The 12411-nt window shown below is 37.2% G+C and overlaps 1 long non-coding RNA gene across 1 annotated transcript in view; it reads left to right on the top strand.

Annotated features, from left to right (window-relative positions):
• Positions 1-10646: 10646 nt before the first annotated feature.
• LOC145717606 (uncharacterized) overlaps positions 10647-12411 on the top strand; it is a 76669-nt gene continuing 74904 nt past the window's right edge. Inside the window, exon 1 of the long non-coding RNA XR_014140941.1 lies at positions 10647-10752. This is a non-coding gene — a long non-coding RNA (uncharacterized LOC145717606). The remainder of the gene's footprint in view (positions 10753-12411) is intronic.

The raw sequence follows: 12411 nt of genomic DNA, 5'->3' as shown, positions 1-12411 counted from the left end.
TCCTATTGACTCCAAAGACCCTGTTGACCTCAAAGGTTTTTTTAATAAGGACAATTACAATAACTAAATATTTTCACGCCTGTCATGCAGGACCACTGGATATGATGTGCAGTTTGTGGACACCACCATTTAGCCCTGTGAGGAGTCAAGATGTGTTTCAAATCTAACCTTGAGCTCAGCGTTCCAACCCATGTGCCTTAGGATGGGGTTCCCTACACTCAGCAGAAGGGTTATTTTTTCTAATTGACAACTAAGAGTGAATGTCATATTGTAATTTTGCACAGAGGATCTCTGTAGACTAGCAGCACCTATGGAACACAGTGCTGGGTGTAATAGATTCTTTATATATATTCTATAAATATTATACATTATACAAAAATATTATATAGCCACATAGTTATAGGTTCTATGTATGTTGTATAAACATTGTATATGATATATTTATATAAATATTATATTTTGTATTGTTGCTACATGTTATAGGTTCTTTATTATATTATTTCTAATCTTAAGATCTATTCTTTATAAAATTATTTATCACATTAATAGATGCTGAAATTGAATTTAGGGACCCCCCCCCAGTTTCTGAAAAATATGGGCTTCCATTCTCTTCCATGGCCCTCTTTCCTTTGCTTCCATATGTGCATCTCTCACTACCCTCCATGGCAGAACCCCATTTAACAACATCCTAAACTTATACAAGCTGTATTACATATTCTAAAACTCCCTCCTCTTTAGAAAGGCCACTGCTACCTCAGGGTTCTCTGTTTCTGTTTTCAATTCTTAGTCATATTCTTAATCAAGTATAGTTTTCTCTCCTGCCACACCTCACCACCCATAAAAGTTGTCCTCAGGTGACAGATATCCCACAAGTAGAGTAGGGCAAGCTAATATAGAAACATGAGGAGCCTGAAGAAGCAAAATTGGGAAATGCTGACACATGTTCTATGGTTCTCCCTAGGATTTGTTTTTTGTAGGAAAGAATATTTTCTAATTGCTTCTGCCTTTCCCCATCCACACAGTCGCCTTCCATTTGTAGGACAAGGAGCCTTTACTCCCACCTTCCTTCATCCCATTATTTCAGCCTCTTCAGCACAACTTTTCACCTCACATATTTATGTTTCTCTCACATTAGATGTATGTTTCTACCATGTTGGATTATGGGGTCCTGAAGGAAAGAAGACCAAACAGAATTTATTGATTTAATTTCTTATTACTGTGCCCAACATATGGTAGACAGGTTTTTATGTTAGATTGGATTAAATTGAAACTAATAAGACTGTCACTAGGGTATGCAATCATAGCCCAATTAGCACCCAGCTAAACCCATTAAATTAACTGCCATTGGTTAGAGAGATTATAAAATTTTCTTAAAACATGACCTATGCACAAAAAGGGAATTTGAGTGTTGGGAGAGTGATACTTCTGACTTAAGAAACAAATATTTAATTTATATTATCGATTTTTTATAGATCACTATTCAAGTTAATACTATTTGTTCTTACATCATGGCCCTTTTTTCTCAAAGGAATCTCACATTTATACACTTTATGAAGTCAAGGGCTGTCAAGTGGAACTATGTGTCATCCAATGAAAGGAGAAACTGGGATACATAAAATACTACTACATAATCATTGAGAAGCAGGAAAAAAATTCCATAACCCAAGTCTCTTGGTAAACTCATTTCTACTAAATTTCACCTTCAGCCCTGTTTTCTTATAACACATTCATAATTTTCTTTCTTTTCTTTTCTTTTTTTCCTTTGGTATTTCTTACTACTAATAATTTTCTTTATAGTTTTAAAATGTTGGTGCAGCAAGCATTAGTATTTCTCCACCGTAAGTCAATTTCATTGATACCAGAGCCACCTGCCTTTTGTTACATGAAAATATAAAGAATTACACTAACAGTATATAAACCAGCATAAAAAACATACAAACCATATAAAATTTGAAAAATACTGGAGTGACATCACTCGTTTCTATGCTGTTTACTGAATGTGGGCATCTCATTCTCTATAAGATTCTCTGTTACTAAGAGACTGTGGTCTACGAAAAATATTTGCCAATCATTACTCTTCTTTCAAAGAGCATTGGCTGTATTTTTAAAAACAACTTAAAGAAATATCACAACCAATATTTTCCTGTCCACACTATTTGAAACCATCATGTGCCTTTGAGAAAGACACACTATGAATGTTTCAGGTCTCATTTTTCTGGTTAAAGCTGTCCCCAATAAAAATCCACCAAGTAGAACTCATGGAACATTCTTCTCTCTCTTCCACAGTCTTTCCAATATCTGTAATAGTAAGTTATTTTTTCATCAAAATAATAATATCCATTTAAGTAGTTTTCTGGTACAATAGATCATGGTTATTTAAGCATACCTTAATTTGTTAGTTTCAAAATGCAAAAGATAGTTGATGACATTATTAGCCCACTTGGTCAACAGAAATGGCTTTTTAAATACTATGTGAATACTAGTGCTCTCTACAATGACCTTTGTAATGCAGTTTATTTCTCTGTTTATTGGTTTCCCCATCTGTAAAAGAGTTGAAATAGAAGACTTGAGGATTTCTAAAGTCTGTTAGAGCTGCAAATCTCTGTATCTCTTAGCCATACTTTTGACTTGGTCTCTTATAGAATACAATTCTACAAAGTTTTTGTGATGCTACTCAGGGGTACCAACAACCTTGAGGGCGAAGGAAGCATGTGAGATCATCATCACTGATACACAAAAGAGTTTCCAACTTTAAGAAGATTATAAATGTGGTGAACACTAAATAATTAACCAGTGCATTTATTTGGGGCCATTCTCCTGCTCCCCAATGTTTCCAATTCACTTAAAAAGTCCTCAGCATCTCTGATCACTTGCTTCCTTGCACAATGCACCTCCACCAAAAAAATGCATCCATGGAAAGAATGGATGGAGAGTTAGTGTTCGTTGATCACTGCTAGATGGAGATCTGCCAGCAGCCGTGCTCTTAACTGTCCCCAAAGATTCTAATTTAATTGATCAGGAATATGGCCTGAGCATTAGGATTTTCTTTTAAATTTTTCATTGTGGTAAAATGTATTTAGCATAAAATTCACCGTCTTAACCATTTTTAAGCATATAGTACAGTGACATTAAGCACATTCACATTGTTGTGCAACCATCCCCACCATCTGTCTCCAGAACTATTTCATCTTCCAAAACAAAGCAGTAACTTCTCATCCCCCACTGTATATGTCTCCTAGAAACCACATTATGTGCTTATGAATTGGATCACTCTAGATACCTCAATATTTGGATTTTTTAAGTGCCCATTTCAATGGGCAAACAAGGTCAACAACCATTGGACTGCCTGGTGTATGTCATCCATAAAAAATTATTAGAGACAGGTGGGCATAACCACTCAGAAGGGCTTGCACTTGAAAACAAGTGTTTGAGATCATAAAGTATTGTGTGAAAGTGTGTAAATTTCATTATTAGAAGCCTCTTCCAGTAGCTTGTCTTCAATGACATCTATATGTCTGCAAAAGCCTGAAGAAAAAAGGGTTGCCAACTTGATTCCCCCCCCCCGCAAAAATATTGCCCAGTCATGGCCTCCATCAAATAATGTTCTAGGAAAAAATAATAAAAAAGGCCTGTGAGCAGCTTCCATGAATGAGCAGGGATTTCAGGGACACCACGATGGAATAGTATTGGAAACCAGAAAACAATGGCAAACATGAGTCTAGAAGTAAATATACAGGCACTACTGAGCTTTTTGGAACTTCTAGGTATTATCAAGCTTGTTATCCCAAGATCACGAGAGGAGAGTTAATGAAAAATGTCTGCTCCTGACTGGAGAGGACCTCCTGCCTCAGAACTCACAAGCAGACACAAAGGCAATGGGAGAAGAGCATGTGGGAAAGTTCTGTCATTGAGGGACCAGCTTCTCCTGCAGCATCCAGATCCCCTTCCCACCTGTTCCTTCCCAAAATGCATCCTTTGTCATAGTGTGGATCTGGCTTCTGCTTCTGTAGGAACAGGTGGGTGGGTCGTGAGGAGGAGGATTTAATGTTTCTACTTTGTTGGACAAATGACAGATTCCCATGAACTTAAAACATACTTGGAAGACTTAAATTAAATTGCCTCATGGGAAAACTCTCACGTTTTTCTAAACGGTGTGCTTCCGAAGGCTAGTCACTGTTTGAAGATCACTGGCCAATTGAAGCCCCTGTCGCGGCATTATTGTTGCTCATCCCCTCGAAGTACCTTATATTCCCAACATTATTAGGGTCTTTGTTGCACAACTGTTAACATACAGCCTCTAAAAATGATATGAAATATTAGTTTCTGTTCTTTCCTTAGGCTAGAGAGATCCATCTACTCTGTAATGCATTTTTAGTGGTCCTAAATTGCCTTAAGGTTTGAGGAGATGAGTCTAAAAACTGTCTCTACTAAAAAAAAAAAAAAAAAAAGGACCCAGAAATGATACATTATGTGTGAAAATCAAAAGGGTGATAAAAGACTTTCCAAAATTCACAGCAGCTGTGCATTTATCTCTCTGACGATGACATTGTCTGTGTCACTGTGCAGACCGCGCACTTTGATGGTATCTTAGGCACAAGTACCTGGGTTAGCACAGATTGTCCTTGTAGGCTTTCAGTCTCCTGGACGGGGACCACATCTTTCAGTTAATGGAGAGCATCCAGTTAAGTATCAAAGGTCTTTTCCGAGTGGAGGAAGGACTCACTTATTAGAGAATCAGTGGGCTTATCTAAAACAACTTATTTTGAAATAGAGGCACATGATCACAAAGGTGCACCTACAAAATGGATGCAGAGGTGGATTTCTTCCTGAGGCTGTTGAGTTTTTGCTCCTATAGCCTTCAGATGCATTGGCTCGATGGACATTTACAGTTGATCTGAATCACATCTTTGGCTCTTGGTCATTCCACAGTTATTTGTTTCAGGGATAGTATAAGCTCAATGCTAAGGTCTAGGAGAGATTTCAAAGTGAACAAAACACAAGGCATTCCCTCAGTGGTGACTTTTGCTCTTGATACCTGCCTTTTCTGGGTGGCCTATTTGTCCAGCCTCACATCTTCTAGACTTGTGTACTTTAGGTTAATATTTCTCAAATGAAACATAGAAGGCAGCATTAAAAGAATGAAGTTCCTTATCAAAGAGAGAGAAAGTAGAAGGGGTGAAGGACAGGAAACCAAAGTTGTGTGTCTCTGGGGGAGAAACTCTGGGCCAGGAGGGAGTGTGATACCTTGAGTGGCTTTCAGAATAACATTGGAAAATACCATTGTGGACAAACCTGGCTATCTTCAATTCCTGGAACAAACCATCAATTCCGAAACCAACAGGGCTTTCTATGAAGTGTAGGTAGGGGAGTTCAATTTAGAACACCTACACTCATTGTGGAAAAAACAAAGCAAAACAGCAAATAAATTCTGTGTATCTTCTTTTTCTAGCAATAAACTTTTCTTACCTTTTCACTAAAGGCAAAATGTATTGTTTTCCCATAGCAGTGCAGATTTATTTAACTCATTATGCATTAATTGATGAAGTATCTCTTGCCCCTAATAGCTCATCAGTACATCCTTATAACATTAAAGGCTGACCATAAGCAATTGTTAAGCCAATGTCGGTAGGGCAGAATAAAGGGCAATAGAAGAGGGTGGAGAGCAGATACATTTCTTTGTTAGAATTATTTTTCAGTCCTGTTTTAATGACAGATTATCATACATGGCCTCGGGAAAGTGGCTTCGCTTTATTCCTTCATTCAACACATATTTATTGGGTGTCTATGATGTGCCAGGCAGTTTTTAAGGCATTGGGGATATTTATGAATAGGGTTAGAACTTGAGTCTAAATATTTTAAAGATGTTGAAGGACATTAGAAGTGCTCCTGACAATTTTCCTCTCATTTCTGTCTTTGGATCAAATATCAATTTTTCCCCTTTTTCTAAAGTTAGGAAATACCTTCAGATCATTTTAATATAGTTTTCAGAAAAAAATTTTTGCACCTTCCTCCAGAAACCACTGGAAGAATTAATTTTATTTATGAGAGGTAAATAATTTTTTAATGATAAAAAAAACAGTAAGGAGGAAGAGGCAGAGAGCAAAATGAAAGACGAGATGGGGAGAAGCAGGAGAGAGACCTGTATATGATAAGGATATTGTATTATTTGCAAAGTTAACTAAAGTGTATATAGGAGGTTGAATTATAGGTTCATGAATTCAGATGTACAACATGTAATTTTATTTATACTGTCTTTTTTTTTTTTAACAAATCCCCATTTTGTCTGAGTCAGAAAATTTTATGTATTCATCCTTGAAGTTGTGAAAATCAATGATTGGTCAATTCATTAGGTTTAAAGTCAGTTACTTCTTTCTCTCTGCCTTTATGATATTAAATGCCAGGGCTTAAGGAAAGGCCATCCCGGCAAAGGTGGGGAGAAGACACGATGCATCCACCTCATTGTGTGCCCCATGGATTGCCACCATGGTCCCCCTCAAGGCTCTGGCAGGACACACACCCTCCTCCTGGCTGGGGAATGACTTCCAGAACTATGGCCTCCAAAGCCAGCACACAAGGGCTGTGAGCGTTTGGGGGTGCACTGCTCTATCATTCCAGGGGCCCTATCTTCTTGTCTTCATTAAGCTAGCCATACTACCATACTTTCCTCTGGAGAGGCTACACCATAAGACACAGAGAATTCGCTGTGAGGTCACAGATGGAAAATGGGAACAAGTCCGGCATTACCCTGGGATCCCCACAGGCAACACTGGAAGATCCTATCTTATTCCACCTCCTTCCAACCTGCTTCTTGGTCCAAGGCATGGTAGGAAAACAGGGCTCCACATTTCCACAGCCATGACACAGCCTCCTCTCACATCTCTGCTAGCGCTCCCTGTCCTTCACCGCTTCAGCTTGGAGTTCTGCTTTAAACAAAGAGGCAGATTCTCTATGTATCATCTATCTATCTATCATTTATCTATCTATATCTATCTTTTATCTATCATCTATCTATCATTTATCTATCTTCTATCTATCATTCATCTATCTATCTATCATCTATCTATCATCTATCTTCTATCTCTCATCTATCTATCTATATCTTCTATCTTCTATCTATCATCTATCTATCATTCATCTATCTATCTTCTATCATTCATCTATCTATCTATCATCTATCTATCATCTATCTGTCTATCTTCTATCTATCATCTATCTATCTACCATCTATCTATCTATCATCTATCTATCTATCTACTATCTATCATCCATATATCTATCATCTATCTATCTATCTATCTATCTATCTATCATTTACCTATCATCTATCTATCTATCTATCTATCATCTATCTATCATCTATCTATCTATCATCTATCTCCATCTATTGATCTGTCTATTGATTTAGAAAACTTTAAATGGAGGAAGTGGTTACTTCAGTAGGTTCGATAGAAGTCAACCAGTATGGGTTGAGGAAAGATGTGGGATCTCTCTATCTGGATAGTTTATATCTCTGGTAATTCATGGACAGTTAGATATCACATATCTTATTTTGGATTCTGCTTTAAACTTTAAGTCAATTCAGTTGCTGTTTTTCAGTTTTTTTATCATCGGAAATAATTATGATACCAATATTAAATAAAGGCACAGCCATTATTTAGGAAAAGCAAATTTAGAAATAGTTCGTGTTAAAACTGAGCCATATTTAGAAATAGTTCATTCACCTCAAAAGACTCTTCAAATCATGGTCGGTAAAGTCAAGTAGATGGTGACAAATGAAATGTCTTTGGAATTCAGAAACTTGAGTGATGAGCTTTTCAGAAGAGCTAAGCATTAAAGAACTGAAACATTTATTTTCCCTCTTCTATTTAAAACACAAAATATGCTACTTTAACTGTATAACTTAAATTTTGCCACTTAGGTATTTATTATCTATGTATAATATATCTTGATCTTACATAACTTCAGTTCTCTGTTATTTCTTACACTTTCTAACTACTAGCAATTGTCAAAGTTGTTCAACATAATTAATCTAAGGTGTTCTAAATTTACCTGTTAATGGGGAGGTATTAACTTTTTTTCTGGAATTTTCTTCTAAGAGTTCTTTCCAGAAAATCAACTTGGATTAGGTTGGGACCTTAAATTTTAACTATTTATTAACATTTGCATTTTTGATACCTAGAGTGAAGTAGCATATGGTAGATGTTCAATAAAAATGTATTAAAAGTGATAAAATATGTGAAAACTGAGATTTTGGTAAATAGAAGGAAGTGAAGATAGGGCTGAACACAGAGAAATAATAGTTGCTTTCAGAGCAAAATTTTTGGATTTATTTCATTTATTCAGTGTGGCTCCAGAGGTTTAAACAAAAGCCAATGAGCAGAAATTATGGACAGATGCATCTAACATGTATGGCTGCTTTAAATAACTGGTAGGACTCACAGTGAAAATGAGAATTAGGTCTAGAATTTGGTTTTTACACTTTTCACTTTCAAAGATAAGACACGTTATGTACCAACAATACAGTGTTTCTCAAAATTTGTTCCATAGAGTTCTAGTTGCTCTGGATTGTTGGTGAAAAGGGGCTTCCTGGATATATAAGTTTGGAAATTTTTACATACTTTACATTCTCTTAGGTAAGCAAAATGCATTTTTGTGTATTTAATTTCAGTACACTGAGAAGACCCTTTGGAAAAGAAAGATGCTAAATTTTGTTGAATCCAGAATTTTTCATGTTGGTCTGACCCTGATGTGATGATTTTTGCAGACATCTTTGACCATCCCCAGAGTGTTATTTAGAAGTGTGGGAAATTCTGACATAATATCACTTGAGTAATATTCACTCTGAGATCATAGATGAGATGATTTCGACAAGCAGGAAGGGAATGCATTAGTTTATTTTCCCTCACTCTTGCATCTGTTATTAATTGTATCCATGCACATGGGCCACTGTGCATCTTTTCCCACAAAGACTCCCTTGCATTCCCATTTTTGTTAACATCAACTTGAGGGTCTTTCAAATATGATCTCACTGATATGTGGAATTTGAGAAACAAGGCAGAGGATCATAGGGGAAGGGAGGAAAAAATGAAACAAAATGAAACCAGAGAGGGAGACAAACCATAAGAGACTCTTAATCTCAGGAAACAAACTGAGGGTTGCTGGAGTGGAGGGGGTGGGGTGGGAGGGATGGGGTAGCTGGGTGATAGACACTGGGGAGGGTATGTGCTATGGTGAGCGCTGTGAATTGTGTAAGACTGATGAATCACAGACCTGTACCCCTGAAACAAATAATACATTATGTGTTAATAAAAAAAGAAAGAAAATATGTAGAATTTCCTCTTGAAGTAATAGGCTTGTCGATACCGAAATACTACTACACTCAGCTTCATGCCAAAGTTTAGAGGAAGGAGTAGCATGTATTCAGACCAGTGGGTGCCTGGCACATTTTGTTATGTACCTGTTGAATAGTTATCCTACAACAACATTTTGTTACTCTTACAACCTTACAGGTTCAGGTTTGCAGATGCAGCTCTGGAGCCAAAACAATGTGTCACCCAACTTTAGGATGGATGGATTGCTTTTTTCTAAAACAAATAATTCTTTTCCTGTAAGGTGTATTTCTGAAATATCGTATCACCTGCCTCTGAATATAATGTTTGTGGTAGTAACATAGATTTTTTTTTTTAGTGAGACATTTTCTCCTTCCTGCCCTTCTTTGGAAGAAATTTTATTTTATTTTATTTTATTGTGATAAAACACTTCTCATGAGGTCTATCCTTTTAGCCAATTATAATATAAGTCCACATTTCTGTTGACTAGAGGCTCAGTGTTGTGTATCTGATCTGTAGGGCTTATTCAACTTACTTAAATAAGACTTTATGACAGTTGATTAATAACACCCCATCTCCTCTCCCCCCAGGCCCATAGTAACTACCCTCCAGCCCTTGATTTTATGAGTTTGACTATTTTAGGCCCTTCATGTAAGTGGTACCCTGTAGCACTTGTCTTTCTGTGTAAGGAGACATTTTCCTAACCTGGACTTTTATTTTTCTTTTTTTTAAAGATTTTATTTATTTATTTGACAGAGAGATACAGCGAGAGAGGGAACACAAGCAGGGGGAGTGGGAGAGAGAGAGGGAAGCAGGGAGCCCGATGTGGGGCTCGATCCCAGGTCCCTGGTGTCATGATCTGAGCCGAAGGCAGATGCTTAACAACGGAGCCACCCACGCACAAGGACTTTTTCAATCCTTGTTTTTGTAGACATTTATTCACAAGGAATGACTGCAACATTGTTTTGTTTTCAGGGCGTGCAACCTTTTCTCTACACTTTTTCTTAATTAGGCCACAGCATGAAGTCAGGTCACCTTTGTTGTCTATTTTACAGATAAGAAATTAAGGTTCATGCATTTATTTAGCTATGAAGCTGGCACAACAGAAATTGAACCCAGGCCTTGAGACTCCATCTTTTGCTAAATTACATGGTTATATCTAAGAATGGTGCTCTAATGGATTGCTTGAAGTGTGATATTGATTGGGTGGCATAATACACCCATAGCACTATGCTGATTTTTTTAAAGAAGGTTTCCAAGAATAATTTGGGTTGTTTTGTTTTGTTTCAATTGCTTAGAGTTGGTGCAAATGTGCAGTTCTCCTGTGAGGACAGTTATGTGCTCCAGGGATCCAAGAGCGTAACCTGTCAGAGAGTCACAGAGACCCTGGCTGCGTGGAGCGACCATCGGCCCATCTGCCGCGGTAAGGTGGAAGAAATTTTATTTTATTTTATTTTATCGTGATAAAACGCTTCTCATGAGGTCCATCCTTTTAGCCAATTATAATCTAAGTCCACATTTCTGGTGTCCTCACCCTCGTTCCGTCTTCCATCACAGTTAGCACGTTTTGTGAATACCCAATGAGACAACTGCAAAGCAGCATCGTGTATGTGGTGTACAGACAAAGCAGGACAAAGCAGATAATGATGCATGTTTTCCTAGTGATGTGGGTAGAAAAGAAATATTTCTTTGAAATTGGTTAGCAAGCAAACATTTCCAAGGATATTAGTGGTTTTTAAACTTCAGAAACTATGGGAGCAAACCTAATCATTCAAATTCATGCACACACACTTACTTAGTATAACTTGGTGCTCATCTATATATATACACACACAGTTTGCACATTATGAAAATCGGTTATGTAACCAGATCCTTTGGCAAGTTTTATGCACGCCCCTGCGAATCTAAAAATGCTCACCTTTAATGGCAGTGAGGTTAATTCTTGGGTTTTGATGACACCAGTGATAAAGGAAGTTTATTAGCACAATCCTGAGTTAATATTTCACTGATAAATTGTCTTAAACTAATCTCTGACATAGCAGAACAAAAGAGTGCATCATCATCATCTTCTTCAAAAATGTCAAAATATTGATTTGTCACTTCCAGGAAGTATATGAACAGTCCTACCAGAATTATACAAACCACAGTGAAACCAGCAGAAAACTGTTTTGGCTGTTTTAATATGGAAAATTAATAAAAATCCAAAGAAAAACGAGGGTTTGGTTTTGGTTTTGGTTTTTGCATTTTGGCCATAAAATAATTTATGCAAACTGGTACTTTTATTTTTTTATTTATTTATTTTTTATTTATTTTTTAAGATTTTATTTATTTAACAGAGAGACATAGTGAGAGAGGGAACACAAGCAGGGGGAGTGGGAGAGGGAGATGCAGGCCTCCCACCGAGCTGGGAGCCCGATGCGGGGCTCGATCCCAGGTCCCTGGTGTCATGATCTGAGCCGAGGCAGAAGCTTAATGACTGAGCCACCCAAACTGGTACTTTTAAAGGAAGGGGGAAAAAAGCACAAAGTCGACCATGGAGTAAAAAGGGAAATTTTATATATAGGAATATTTTATGTCTCCTTATAGCCTTTTTTAAGGTGAAAAGATTCATATTTTATAAATTTTAAACAGTGTCAGATACATCCTATGAAATCAAGTAGTTACCAAATACATTGCTAACTTTATCTAAGAAAGACTACATTGCAAGATTTGCTCTATTGTTCCCCTTACCTATAACTACTTGAGGTTTTATAAACTGTGGGAAATGCACCATTGTGGCATCTTCATGCACCTGAGGACAGACTGCGTCTGTGTTCTGGCTGAAGGAGGCTTCTTCCTATGCTTCTTGGAGATGCACCAATCTCTGGTCAAGGAAACAGGAATGCTATGCCCTTCTGCTCTTTGTTACTAGACCGCTTTGTCTAATACTAAAGTGACAGTACCTGGCTTCCAAAGGAACTACAGCAAAAGTCATGTTCCTACCAGGTGATGGTAATGTGTAATGCTCCCAGAAATAAATGAGGACTAATTCACCAGTATTATTTTCCCCCCAAGGGAAAATTTTTCCCCTAAGGGGGAAAAA

This window comes from Leptonychotes weddellii, chromosome 2 (assembly GCF_054177405.1).
Source record: "Leptonychotes weddellii isolate Sample4059 chromosome 2, ASM5417740v2, whole genome shotgun sequence".
NCBI classification, from domain to species: Eukaryota; Metazoa; Chordata; class Mammalia; order Carnivora; family Phocidae; genus Leptonychotes; species Leptonychotes weddellii.
The sequence above is the reverse complement of the archived record's forward strand: the minus strand, read 5'-3'. Positions and strand labels throughout refer to the sequence as shown.